Here is a 12,487-nt window from a genome sequence, read left to right on the forward strand (position 1 = left end):
CTAGTCGCTAACCAGCCACGGCGTGGCTTTGGAGTACCCAGGCTGCGCTGAGCCCCAAATCATTTCTGGATAAGTTTGAGCTCAGGAAATTCCAAATTAAAGACAATTTAACATTTTCTTAGCACCATAAATGTCAGCATGTGACAAGGGGAAAGAATACATCTGTAGCTTTAACAAATTAAGTGTCGCTAGAAGCGATTTAACACCATCATTTTCCTTTTAAAATGCCACATAGCTGCTCAGAGCTAACGAGAAATGCGCATTATGTCTTGGAACACTGATATATGCAAGACTCTCATTTATTAACATTTATTAAAAGACCACTTTTAGGATTTTTTTTGTCACTTCATCCTGCTTTGTTCTCTGGCTGTCCTAGGCATAGTTGAATAAATTGGTAAGAGTACATGTGATTTTATTTTTTAATTTTTAAAAAATCTGCCGTTATTATAACACAACTTCTAAGTGATACTTCCCCCGCTAGAGAAAAATGACAGGAGACGTCCACACGAGACCTCCAACGGCTTGCAAATGCAGCTGATGGAGAAACAATGTTTCACCACTGTGCACAAGGGCATGCAAGCAAATGTAATGTAGCCACATTTTACATCTTGCGTTCATTTTAATAATGGCTAACAGGAAAGCACTTTGCTAACTGTTATTCTTTTACAAATATCTTGTACAAAAAGCATAAGACCAGATTCCCCAGTGTGTCACTATTGTCAGGAATGTTCTGGAAGCATTCCTGTTTAAAATCTACTTTCCCGTCTGTCTTTGTGAAGCCTTTGCCTATAATTTTCCAACATTTCCTGCACTTATGCCAGAGAGCCTATATCAAGTTTCAAAGGGAATCAATCATATTTAAAGTGATTTATGTCACATGGACAGTGTCCAGTGCGATGGATTAGTTCCCTTAAAGCCTCCCATGGGAGTATTGTGATAAATACCCATTTCATTTTAAGCCAAGGGGTCAAAATGTTTGTCTCTAAGGTTACGGAGGCTGTGTATACCATGTCTAAAGCAAATTATGTTTACTGTGGCATGCAAGTTGACGCACATTGCAATTGTGCGGCCCATTTGAACTTGTCAGCCTTAAAGGGATTATTTTGTACAGGGAGGCAGCTATAGTTATGTCATAAAAGACGTACATAAGATTACGTTTTTTGTGTGACTGACATAAAGTGCGCTACATAAGTCAATGAAGTAAAATCCATTCAAATTGAAAAGTGGTGTTTGGAGTAAAATATGCAGGAAAAAGGGCTTAAGTGACTGTCATAAACAAAAATAAGTAACGGTTTACTGAGACAGGCATGACTGTGTGACCTCATTTTCCAAATTCTTTCAGAAGTCTCAGGTTTAGAGTGACAGCCATTGCATGGCGTTCTTCTTTGATACTGTTTTTGGGTTAAAGGCAGTTCATCCGGCACACGGTTTAAGCCGTGTCCATGAAGGCTGCGGTTTGAAGCAGCGTGATGTCATTCCCCGCAGAAGCGCAGATTTCGGAGTCTGACAAAGGGGGCAGGAGAGCCACACGCTCACCCCCCCCCGGTCTCATCTCCCTAGCGCGGGGTGTCACTGTGCAGAATAGCCCAGGGTCTGACATGTCTCCCTCTCCAGAGAAATCAGGCCAGGATCAAGTGCATGTTGTTATTTGTGACAATTCCACTCACCGTCAGCCAGATTTTCTTCTGAAGGAGATAAAAGGGGAGCTTGGCAAGTAGTGAGAGTCTTAGAACACTTTTTCTGCCAAGTTGGTTATACCTGGAGAAGTCTTTGCAGACTGCCAATGTAATTTTCTCTCAGGGTCACAGGGTCGGGCACACGGGCAGCAGGGGATTCTGGGGATTATGGCCGCCCTCTTGCACCTCCTTCCTGCCGGGCCACCGAGATCAGCGGCGGCGTCCCAGCAAAGCCCGTACACACTGTGGGGCGGAGGGGAGGGGGAGGCCTCACATAGAGACAGTGAGCATTCAGGGCGGCTTGTGGGGTTGTGGAAAAATGGCATATCAGGGTCAGGTGGAGCAGGAAGTGATGCGAGCGGGATTGTTACCATTCTGTAAACTGTGCAGCATCACTAGGAAAGGAAATACCACATCGCGACAGACAGGTGGAATAGTTCACTGTTTTACAGACGATAGTTTAACTGTGCATGACACACTGTGTTTTTGGAGATTACATTGTTAAGTATGCACTATTAAAATGCATTATAATGCCACTTGTTTGTGCATGAATCAAATGAGGTCACACAGTCATGCCTGTCTCAGTAAACCGTTACTTATGTTTTAATAGATGTTATTGTCTATATACCGTTCATCCAGGATGCACCAGGATGGACTTGACATTGACAAAAGGAGGAAATTGGCGTGCATGCAGCAGCAAGAACATCACACACACAGACAGAAGCACATATACAAAGTATTTGTATACAAGTAAATGTAGTGCAAGCAAATTTAAAGAGCACACATTGCACAAATGTAATATCCTGAAAAAAAGAATTTTGTAATACTGCAATAATAAATAAACATTTAAAGATAAGAATAATAACCGTGTACAGTACGTGCAATTAGAATAGATAGTGCCGGACTTTTAAGGGAAAGGCTGCAGGTCGCTTTCCTGATCCTGACTTGGATAAATGGTTGTAAAGTGGATGGATGGATATTGCACACATTGTGTTTTATATATATTTTTGTTTATTTGTTGTCTTGCTGTATGAAACACAATAGGTTCAAGGCTGGGGTCTCAGGAACCACCAGACATGCTGAAGTGGATATTAGTTCAACACAGGGCACATTACATGGTAATACAGAGACACCAGTCCAACAGAGCGTGTGCAGAACCTGGAGCACCGCCAGGAAACTCATGCAATCCCACAATTCCACAGTATGCCACCGACCGGGCCGGCACACTCCACCGCAACATGAAACTCCTCACGATAATAACACTGGCTTCTTACCGGGGAAGAATCTACCAGGGGCCTTTGAAAACCCATCAGCTGCTCTTTGATGCTTGGATATTGTTTTTATTTTTGTTATAAAATTCCAGCCACACGGGAGGCACAAAAACGACGCGTATGACATTGACTTGTGTAGAATGCTTCCTCATGGCAGATGGTCTTTCCTGTTTTTTTGCCGGGAAAAAAAAATAAGGTCAGAGTGCACTTCATATTGTTTTCCCAAAGGATCCGTCATTCCGGCCTGCTCCTACTGCTGTCGCATGATAATCGCAGGCTCTGTTTATTGTGCTGCTGGCCGGAGCCTGCTCAGTTCAGTCGCTGATAACGGTGGCTGAGGCCTATCTTGGCAGGCCTAGAGCCGGATATATGCTTATCTGCACTGCTGTGGCTACAGTTTAGCTCAATGACAGCTGTTTTACTTTAGCTGGGCTGATGAACTCTGACAGCTCAGGTCTGAGGAGGCAGTGAAAGACGGTGTCCATAATGAGAACCTGCAGCTCGACAGACAAACACCATCATATCTCAACAAAGCTCTTGCCCCTTCGCTCCCCGGTGGTGGCCCAGCTGTCAGCTGACCTCACATAGCCAGTGGCTGTCATGTGCAGCGCCACTCGCTGGAACACTGGTGCAAAAGCAGGGGAATGGAACAGGAATGGCGTTTCGCTGGGGTCTCAGCTCAAAGACTAGATCTTCGGAAAATCATGCATAGAGTATTTAAAGAATAAGAGGTTCATGACGACCACGGCTGTCATGTGACACACCTGCTGGGGGGCGCCAGTGCTTTGTGGCTCTGGGATGTCAGAGTTGAGATTTTGCCCCCCGGATGTGCGTGTGCGAGGTCTGCATGCTCCTGGGCAGGTTTGTGTGGGTTTTGTCTGGGTCTCCTGGGTACCGGTGGCCTCAACACATGCCGCTATAGTGTGATGATTCACTGTCACCTCATTCATGGTTTACAACACGCTCTGTTTTCTGGGTGAGTCCCCCACTTGCCCGAATAAGCGGTCACCGGAACGTGGATGGGTGAGATATGCTGATGTGCACATCACAGGAGAGGCACGTCTGAGTGTGAATTGTTTAAAAAATAAAAAAAAAAACCACCCGATGCAGCCCGATGAGCAGGATTCGATGCTGATAACTGACAAGCACACGATAAAGTCAACAGCCATCTTGTCTGTTTACGTCAGGAAAAGAGAGACAAGGCAGCAGCGCAATTATCATCCCGATGGTCTCACGATTAGTCGGCTGGGACACGTTTCGATGGATCCGGCCACGACATTCGACGGCGGGGGTGGCGGTCCTTCGGGCCACGTGCTCTAAGTCTACGGCCGCTCTCTCCAATTCCGGCCTGTCGACGTAGGGCTTATCTCAGCGTGCAGGAAAGGCCCTGTCCGAGCAATGGGCTGTGTGATTGAATCGGGAGCATTCGAGTGGCAACTTTTTGATGAGGTGAAGACCAACACCACGATGATCTTGTGCTTTTGGCAAAGAAAACGCGGGAGTCAAAAAATATATATAAATATATATATATTTGTGTGTGTCCAGGCATAATTGCCCTATTCTCTCTCCAACAGTCATGGTGGGATGATAAATGTGTCCTAATTGCTAAGGTTTTTATTACTTATAATTCAGAACAGGAAACAACGTAATATGAGTAAAAACGGCACTATGTGATATATATGCACATAAGTATTTCAGAGTCTGGACAAACATATCTAGGATATATAAATACATTTTTATCTTGTAAAGTATTCCTAAATAAGCATTATTTACTTGTTGGTTTGTTTATCTTATTTTGCTGTTAATGTACCGGATTGAAGACCCTTCGGGGGCTTGAGGACGCAGAAGTCTGCAACAGAACAAATTAATAGTGACATGGAAAATTATTAAAGGAAATTGAGATTCATTTATACACGCCGGTATAAGCGCTGGGCAAATCAGCGGGACTGTCAGGCAGAGGTCGTGCCTGGAACGCCCGCGCACAAATCTCCGGCCAAGTTCACCATCGCCTCTTCTCTAACATCCCCGTGATGCATTATTCTCCATATGACCGGTCCACAGCAATTTTTCCCCATGCAAAAGCAATACATCAGCTGTTTTAGGAAGAGCTGTCAGGACCTGCTCTCATGGATTCCGCGAGAAAGTCAATACGCCTGGGATAGAATTACAGCTCCCTGTCAAAACACGGAAGAGACCCCGCGTCGGTGGCAAGGGCCAAATCAATTGAGCGCAGTTTCCGTCACAGTGTCTGAGGCACGGGCTCCGCGGAAATGTGTCACATGATGTGGCCTTTCAACTGCGATGGATATGAATCTGGAGGTCTGTTTTGCTTGCTGTGAGGTAATGAAGTGCTTCCAGAGGTTTCCCCTGTTGTCATGAACCTTCTTCAGGGTTTTTGTTTGGTTCCCTTTAGCGTATACAAGAAATTATTAATGTGCTTGATGTTTGACTGCTTTTTCATCAAAATTGGAAATCTTGGAAATTTCACTGGGGAAATTCTAAATCTCACTGCAAACACTGTGCTGATGTTGAGCCTGATCTGATATAAGCCATTGATCATTAGCATATGTACCAGTTCAGGGTCCGGCAGAGAGGCTTTTCCAGTTGTAATGGTCAATGTGTTTAGCAGTTTTTGCGGTTTTCAACACACAGAATCATTCCTTATATTTAAGTATGTACAGTATGAATAGCGCATGTCTCAAAAGGGCGTGTTATATAAACGAATAAGCTCCACTTTCTGTTTTATTCATTCATCATTAAAAATTCAATTAGCTTGAATGTTTCATTATGTACAGGTTCAATCACATTAGTGAACCTGGTTGGAAACTAATTGATTTACAGAATGCCGTTTGCTCACTGCTGATACGCAAGCCGATCCTCTATTGTCTTGAGAATAAGGACAAAGTAATTTACTCAAAAAGTTGTTTTCGCATTAGGTTAGAGCAATGAATCTAATTTGAAAGAAGGGGCACCTCGGACCCCGTGTCTCCCGGACCCCGTGTCTCCCGGGCCTCGTGCATCCTCTCACTGACGCACAGACACACACACCCTGATTAGCTACACTGTCTGCCACTGCAACACGGCCCTCCATCAGCAATCACTGACATCGCACTGCTCAAATAACATAAACGTCAATTATCTCTGATAGAATCCACCCCCCTCGTACGCTATCGCCCCCTTTAAAGACATATCCACGCCAAGGTCCAAGTTCCGTCGCATGTCCGAAGCCACGGCATGTGCTTAACGAATCGTGATTAAGTGGTGTGGATACCGACTTGGCTCTGTGGCGAAGGCGCGGTCACGTGACCGTGCCGGATGGGCGAGGGGTGGTGCCGTGAGCTGGCGACGCGCCGGTGTCCGTTCTTCTCACACGCAACCTTCCCCCCCAAAGGGGCGGAAACTGCGCTGAAATCTACCCGGCGGGAAAGAGCAAAGGACTCGTTAATTAATTAACATCAGGTATGAAGCTATGGTGTTACTGCTGTGGTAATGCTGCTGGGAGTCGGATGTCTAATGACGGAGGTGCTGATAGGTAATATCACAGGATGTCACGTTGTGTCTGCCTGTCAATTAATGGCACCCAGGGAGAGTTGATCCGGCCGACGCACGGGCCCATTCGTCCTGATGTACCGCGAGCCCCACGTAGGGGGAGCTGTCCGTCACGCCGGGTTTGGCAGGCAGGCCGGGGGGCTTGGGGGGATGCAGCGTCACGGCTAATCAAGGGGCAGTCAGTCACGATTTGCGGGTGAGGGCCCAAACACGGCACTGCCCCAATTCGCCTCTAACCGGCTCTGCTTGTTTTCTCCAGGGGGGGGCAGTAAACCCTGACAGGCCCTCCTTGAGTGTTTTTAATACCCTTCCTGTCATCCAGCTAAAGATGTTGCACGAGCCCCCCGCCTTGGGTGAGTGCATGAAGCATGCTGTCTAATTATTTCAGGAACGCGGACTTGGAAATGGACTCTATGTAAATCAGCGTCTTGCAATTTCCTGGACGCCACGCGAGTGTAAAGTGACAAGTGGCTGGCGGCACGGGGCCCCCACCACAAGAAGCCCACCCCGGCCCCGTGCAGCACCCCCCCACCAGCGATGTCCTGTGAAGGCCACTCCTGATCGCTTTGATTAAATCGGCGGGATTCTGATTCCAAGGAAAGAGCTTCTCCTTCAGGTTAAGGGCGACTTGCCTGGGGGGGGGGGGCTCCTTCCCCCAGGCCGCTGCCCTCCTAAACCAGGCCCCATGAGCAGCACACTGCCCCCTATGGGCCTGGTCGACACATAGTCAGCCACTGTCGTTTATAATCCGCTAAGCTTGTTTGTACACCCCTAAACTGCTTTTACCCTGCATCACATCGTCACACCCTAATTTACATGCCTACGTGTTTATTTATTTATTTAAAGCACATTTTCCTATGCTCTACCTCTTTTTATCTTTATTCTGTTTATTGTTTTGCGTATTTTTGTCTTGACGGCATGTTTCAATCGCGAAGCTGTGCCAACGGCGAAACAAGTCCCTTGTAATTTTTGTACATGGCAAAAAAAAATGATTCTGATTCTATAGCGTCAGCGTCCTGAACCACAAGTGACACGTCCCTGATAGGCCAGTCAGTCGGATTTTTGACACAGGCGTGGATGTTTGTGTACTGGACTGGTCTCCGTCACTGTCATACGCGTCTCTCTCCCTCCTCGCTGTGTAACTTTATGCCTGTTGTAGCCGCCCTCCAAGCCTATAGTCTCTGCCTTGCTGAGAAAATATGTCTTTTTGTTTTATGTATTGAAGACAGTGTCAAAATGCTAATAAAACTGAGGGGATATTAGTTCTGTCATAATCTTCAATGTAATCAATACATTTATAATAAACTGACTTGTTTCCACCCACTAATCATAGGTTGTCCAAGGTTCAACAAGCAAAAAGCAAACAATGTTTATGCCGGGGAATACAATTTAATACCACAAAATGCCAGTAAAGTGTAAACAGATTGCAGGGAATCGCAGGCGTTTATTCCATTTTGGCTGGTCAGACAGGCTAAAAAGACAGAATTATGTGCTTAAAATTAGGAAACTCCAAGACTTTTCTGATAAAGTGGTCTAATTGAAACAACCGGACCGTCATATTGAGATTAAGGCACTGAGAATACTGAAGTCTCTGTAGCCAATAGAAGCAGGAAGATGTATCTTAATTGTAACCGCTTTGAAGATGATGAAACCACTATGCATTATAGCCTGATCTTCAGTTTAATCCAGATTTAGTAGCAATTTTACTCATATTCAGCTATTTTGACATTAGCAAGTGTCCCCATTCTAAGGTCAAACGGATGGGACCTGGTGGGAGTGAAAGACAGAGCTGTGTGTGTGTTGGCCTTTAGGTGCTGGGTGTCTGCAGTGCACTGGGATTGTGCTTCAGCATTGTAGGAATAAGAATTGTCTCCTAGCTCTATCACTGTCGCAGTCTTTGCTATAGGAGCTCTGTTTTCAAAGGGGGGGGGGGGGGTATTCATGGCGCCTTATTACAAACCCTTTAATCAAATTACCCTCCTCAATCAAACCCCCTCCCCTGATCACCATAATGGGGTACTTTGGTTTTTTTTTTTTCACACGGTTATTGCCGTTCTTCGACCAGCCTGCCTCGTCATTATGGCACGCAATCTCAGACCCCAGAGAGAAAGAAAGGGAGAGAGAGAAAGAATGAGAGCGGGAGGGAGAAGACGACAGGGTGAGGGGACATTTCAGCGCGCCCCATTTTCGGTGAAAGGGCCGACTTCGGGACGGCGAGCCCCTTCAGAAAGGGAGGAAACTCAAACGGCGGATTAGATCAAACAGTCTAGGGGATGGTGGGCCTTTTAAAGCTTTTAAAAGTTAATCCGCCCCCTTTATTTCCTCTGCGGGCCAGCAGAGGAAGAGACACAGTCACTTTGTTTGTTACATCTTGAGTTTCACAGGGCAAGAGCGCCTCTCATTACCCGGGCACAAAGGCACTGGCAGCAGAAGCAGGTCCTCTGGTGCCGGTGAGTCCGGGCGCCGCGTTCGTGCCGGAGACTTGAAAGGATGACGGCACGGCGGTGTATTCTCCAGGGGAACGGCGGAGGGCAGGCCGCATCCGCCGAAATACCCGCGACCCTGTCCGCGTTTAATGAGGAGGCCTCTGGCGGCCTCACCAGGCCTGTACTCCACTCTCACCCCTTTGTTTTATTTTGTTTGTTGCACCAATCGGTCGCCCGAGAGTGCCGGCACCGCGGTGTATTGTACCTGAGCAGAGTGCCCGTTTTTCCTAACCACGAATGGTGCAGCTCGGAGCGCCACCTTCTGGGAACGTCTGATTCCCGCAGGCAATGTGTGTGTGGGGGGGGGGGGGGGGGGTTGGGGGCTCGGGGCGAACCAAGCGACTGCGGCAGCCATGTTGCTAAGTGCTCTTTGTGCCTCACTGCTCATAAGTGGCTGTCTGTAGAGGGGGCAGCAGAGGATTAGACACCCCCCGCCCCCAGACACCCCCGCAGAGGCAGGGCGTTCCCGCTGGCTGTCACATGCACCTTTGCCCCCTTTATCCTGTTGTTTTTCTCTCGTTTAAGCCCACAGTCCTCCGCTACCCCTGCAGTCCCGTGCCTGACAGACCTGCGAGGGGAGCGCAATCCAAACATTCTCACGCGTATCCCACAATACTTGATTTGCTTAATTGCCCTGACGCTCCACTTGGGTCGCTCAGTCTAATACTTCATTACCCTAATTTGCAATTCGGGTGTCGCACGTTAATTCCGGTGCTGGGTTAAAGGCCGGAATGCCAATAAGGCTGGCGAACTTGAGTGCCCGGGGGGGGGGGTTCTGCCACGATTATAACCCGCCTTTGAAAGTGAGAGCAGAACACGCAGCCTGTGTACAGGTGTACGCGGTACAGAGGCATGCAGCACCAGTGACGGGCTGCTTATAATTAAAGGACACAGACTGGGTAAAATGGCAGGTTATCATTGTCACAGCCGTCCCTGTCTGCCCCATAAGAGCAGGTGGGCAGGTGACGCAATTACCCGCTTTCTGACCCTTATTAGGACTTAATTGCTGTCCTGTTTCCATAGACAGACTTTCCAGAAGTGCTGGTCTCCCGTCATTGCTAGGATGAATTTCTGATATATCAATAATTATTCATTTCATATTTACACATTGGCAGAATCTAATCTGGGATACCTATTGTCACCCGTAGGGGTTTGTAAATAGAGTTGAAAATAAGGAACAAAAAAAGATACAGCAGCTTCCTTTAGATTCTAAACAATACAGCGACTTTATTTTAGATCTAAATCTGAATCTTAACACTTAGACTTCAAACCAGCCGTCGCGGTAATTTGACACAACCTGAGAGGGTTTCTCTCAGAAAGGCACTTCTCTAAAGGGCAAGTGTAACTAATTATTACCCCGGGACGCAAATAAGGCGATAGGACAGCGGATCATAAGGGAGGAATTAGCGATGCCGTGTGGCGGCGGCGTTTGATATTTGCCTGAAATATCTGATATTTGAAAATGGTCGCAGCAACCCTTCGTGTTCCGCAAATTACAAAAGAAAGGCGCAGTGCCAGGCGGGCGGCAGTACCTCTGAATATTAGATTACCTCCTATTCTCTGCCTGTCAATTGATTCTGCCCCTTTGTACAGACTTTTTGTTTTGATACAACATACCGAGTTTGGACCCGGCATCCGATGCGATGTAAATCCGTCTCCTAAATTTTAATTATTAATGATTAAAAAGCCATATCAGTCGGGGCGAACGGGCTTATCGGCTTTGCCGCGATCTGCCCTGTCTGTCCGCATGCATTTCCGTGCACCGCAGCGTTGATAACGGCTCCGTTTGCTTATGCAAATGCATGGAAGCCGACGCTGGTCTCCAGCTTCCGGCACTGCGGAGCAAAAGAAGATCGCCAGCCGCCGGGGGTGAGGGGGAGGGGAGAGGACACCCCTTTCGTCTCAAAATATCAACTGAGAAATTACAGCCTGGAATTGAAGTAGACACTTGAACCTAGAATTGGAGTGGACATATAGAATGTCCTACACTTACAAGCGATCAATCGAGGTCAGGAGTCGGCGCTACACAACAGCCTCGACCTGTGAGCTGTCGGTTGGCCGGTTTATGTCAGGGCGGCACAGCTGCGAACTGTTATAAGGCATTCCTCAGCAAATAGATTAGTAATTTAGATTGTAATCAATCAAAGCCTTTATTAAATAGTGTAGTGTATCTTAATGAAATTAAAAGGGCAGTTATAAGAAAATATAACAAAATGTACTTAACAAAAAGCATTATGTGAAATTATATACTTCATTCTGTCATTATAGTTTTATGGGTTTTAAGATGTTATTTAAAGAGAATGAACATAGGTATAGAATTTTCTAGGTCCTTTTATGGCAGATTTTTATCCTCATTTGGAATATATATTCTTATTCATGTCTTTTCATGTGCTTTTGAGTGAAGGGCATCACTGTCAAAATGCACAAATTGTTTGCATATGTGTGCTGCAGGGATATGACAGCTACAATCTGTCCATCCTTTTGGGTCCCCTGATGCAATGAATGATTCCTGAGGGTCACTGTCCGTTCTCGCTGTACTTTTTACATGTGATAAGTGCGTGGTGAACTTGATTCAGAACTTAATAAAACTGATTTTGCAAGCCTAAATACTCGTGATGCTCTGAATATCTTTATGTTGAATACAAACAGAATGAATGAATTTATTTCCCCATAATGTAATCAAAGATTAACCTTAGGTCTAGAGAAAAGCCCTTAGCTGCTAGACAAAAACATATTTCTTTCGTAAAAAATAAAAGAGTAAAAATACCAGCAGACCTTAAAGCAATGAGCATGGACTATTTAATATGATCCTTTTCTTTTTTTAATCATTACTTCATCGACTTTGAGCAGGTAGCTTAAATATGTGTGTGTCGCTTGCCTGTGGCTGAATACGGCACATGACCAATGAGGATGTGATGATACTGGAGACCTGGTGGAGACCTTGGAATCCCATAAGACTCTGCAAACATGAATTTGTCCTTCCTGGTGGCCCAGACGCAGCTAACTTACCAGGTCTATTCTCTTTCTCCATTAGTCCTCAGATTTATTGTCTAGCCAGAAACGCAGCTGGTGTCGCTCACCGCAGCCATTCTCTGAATCTCCCTTCATTGCTGATCCTCAGTCACCTTGAGGTACATTAAAAGATCATATTTTCCTTCCTCCCATTTGTCTTGTGGTAACTCTCTGTAATGGGAACTTGGAACGATAAAAAATGAAGAAACGCAACAGTTTTGTCTGGCAATCTGCTCTTGAAAGATTAGACGTGTCGCCCTTTTTATTTTTTGAGGCTTAGCTGGAAGGATCTTGATCTAAACCACCATGTAGATGCAGAAGAGTCCCACATCAGGACACCTGCCGATGCCCCCCACCCCGAAGGAGCCTCTGAAATAAGCAGCAGTTGATGGAAATGACAAGTTCTTTAGTGAGAACTGACGATTCAGTGTTGAGAGCTGAAGTGTCAAAGTAAAGGGGGGGGGGGCACGGGCAAGGGGGGTATAAATGTTCA

The sequence above is a fragment of the Paramormyrops kingsleyae genome, chromosome 19 (genome assembly GCF_048594095.1).
Source record: "Paramormyrops kingsleyae isolate MSU_618 chromosome 19, PKINGS_0.4, whole genome shotgun sequence".
Classification (NCBI taxonomy): domain Eukaryota; kingdom Metazoa; phylum Chordata; class Actinopteri; order Osteoglossiformes; family Mormyridae; genus Paramormyrops; species Paramormyrops kingsleyae.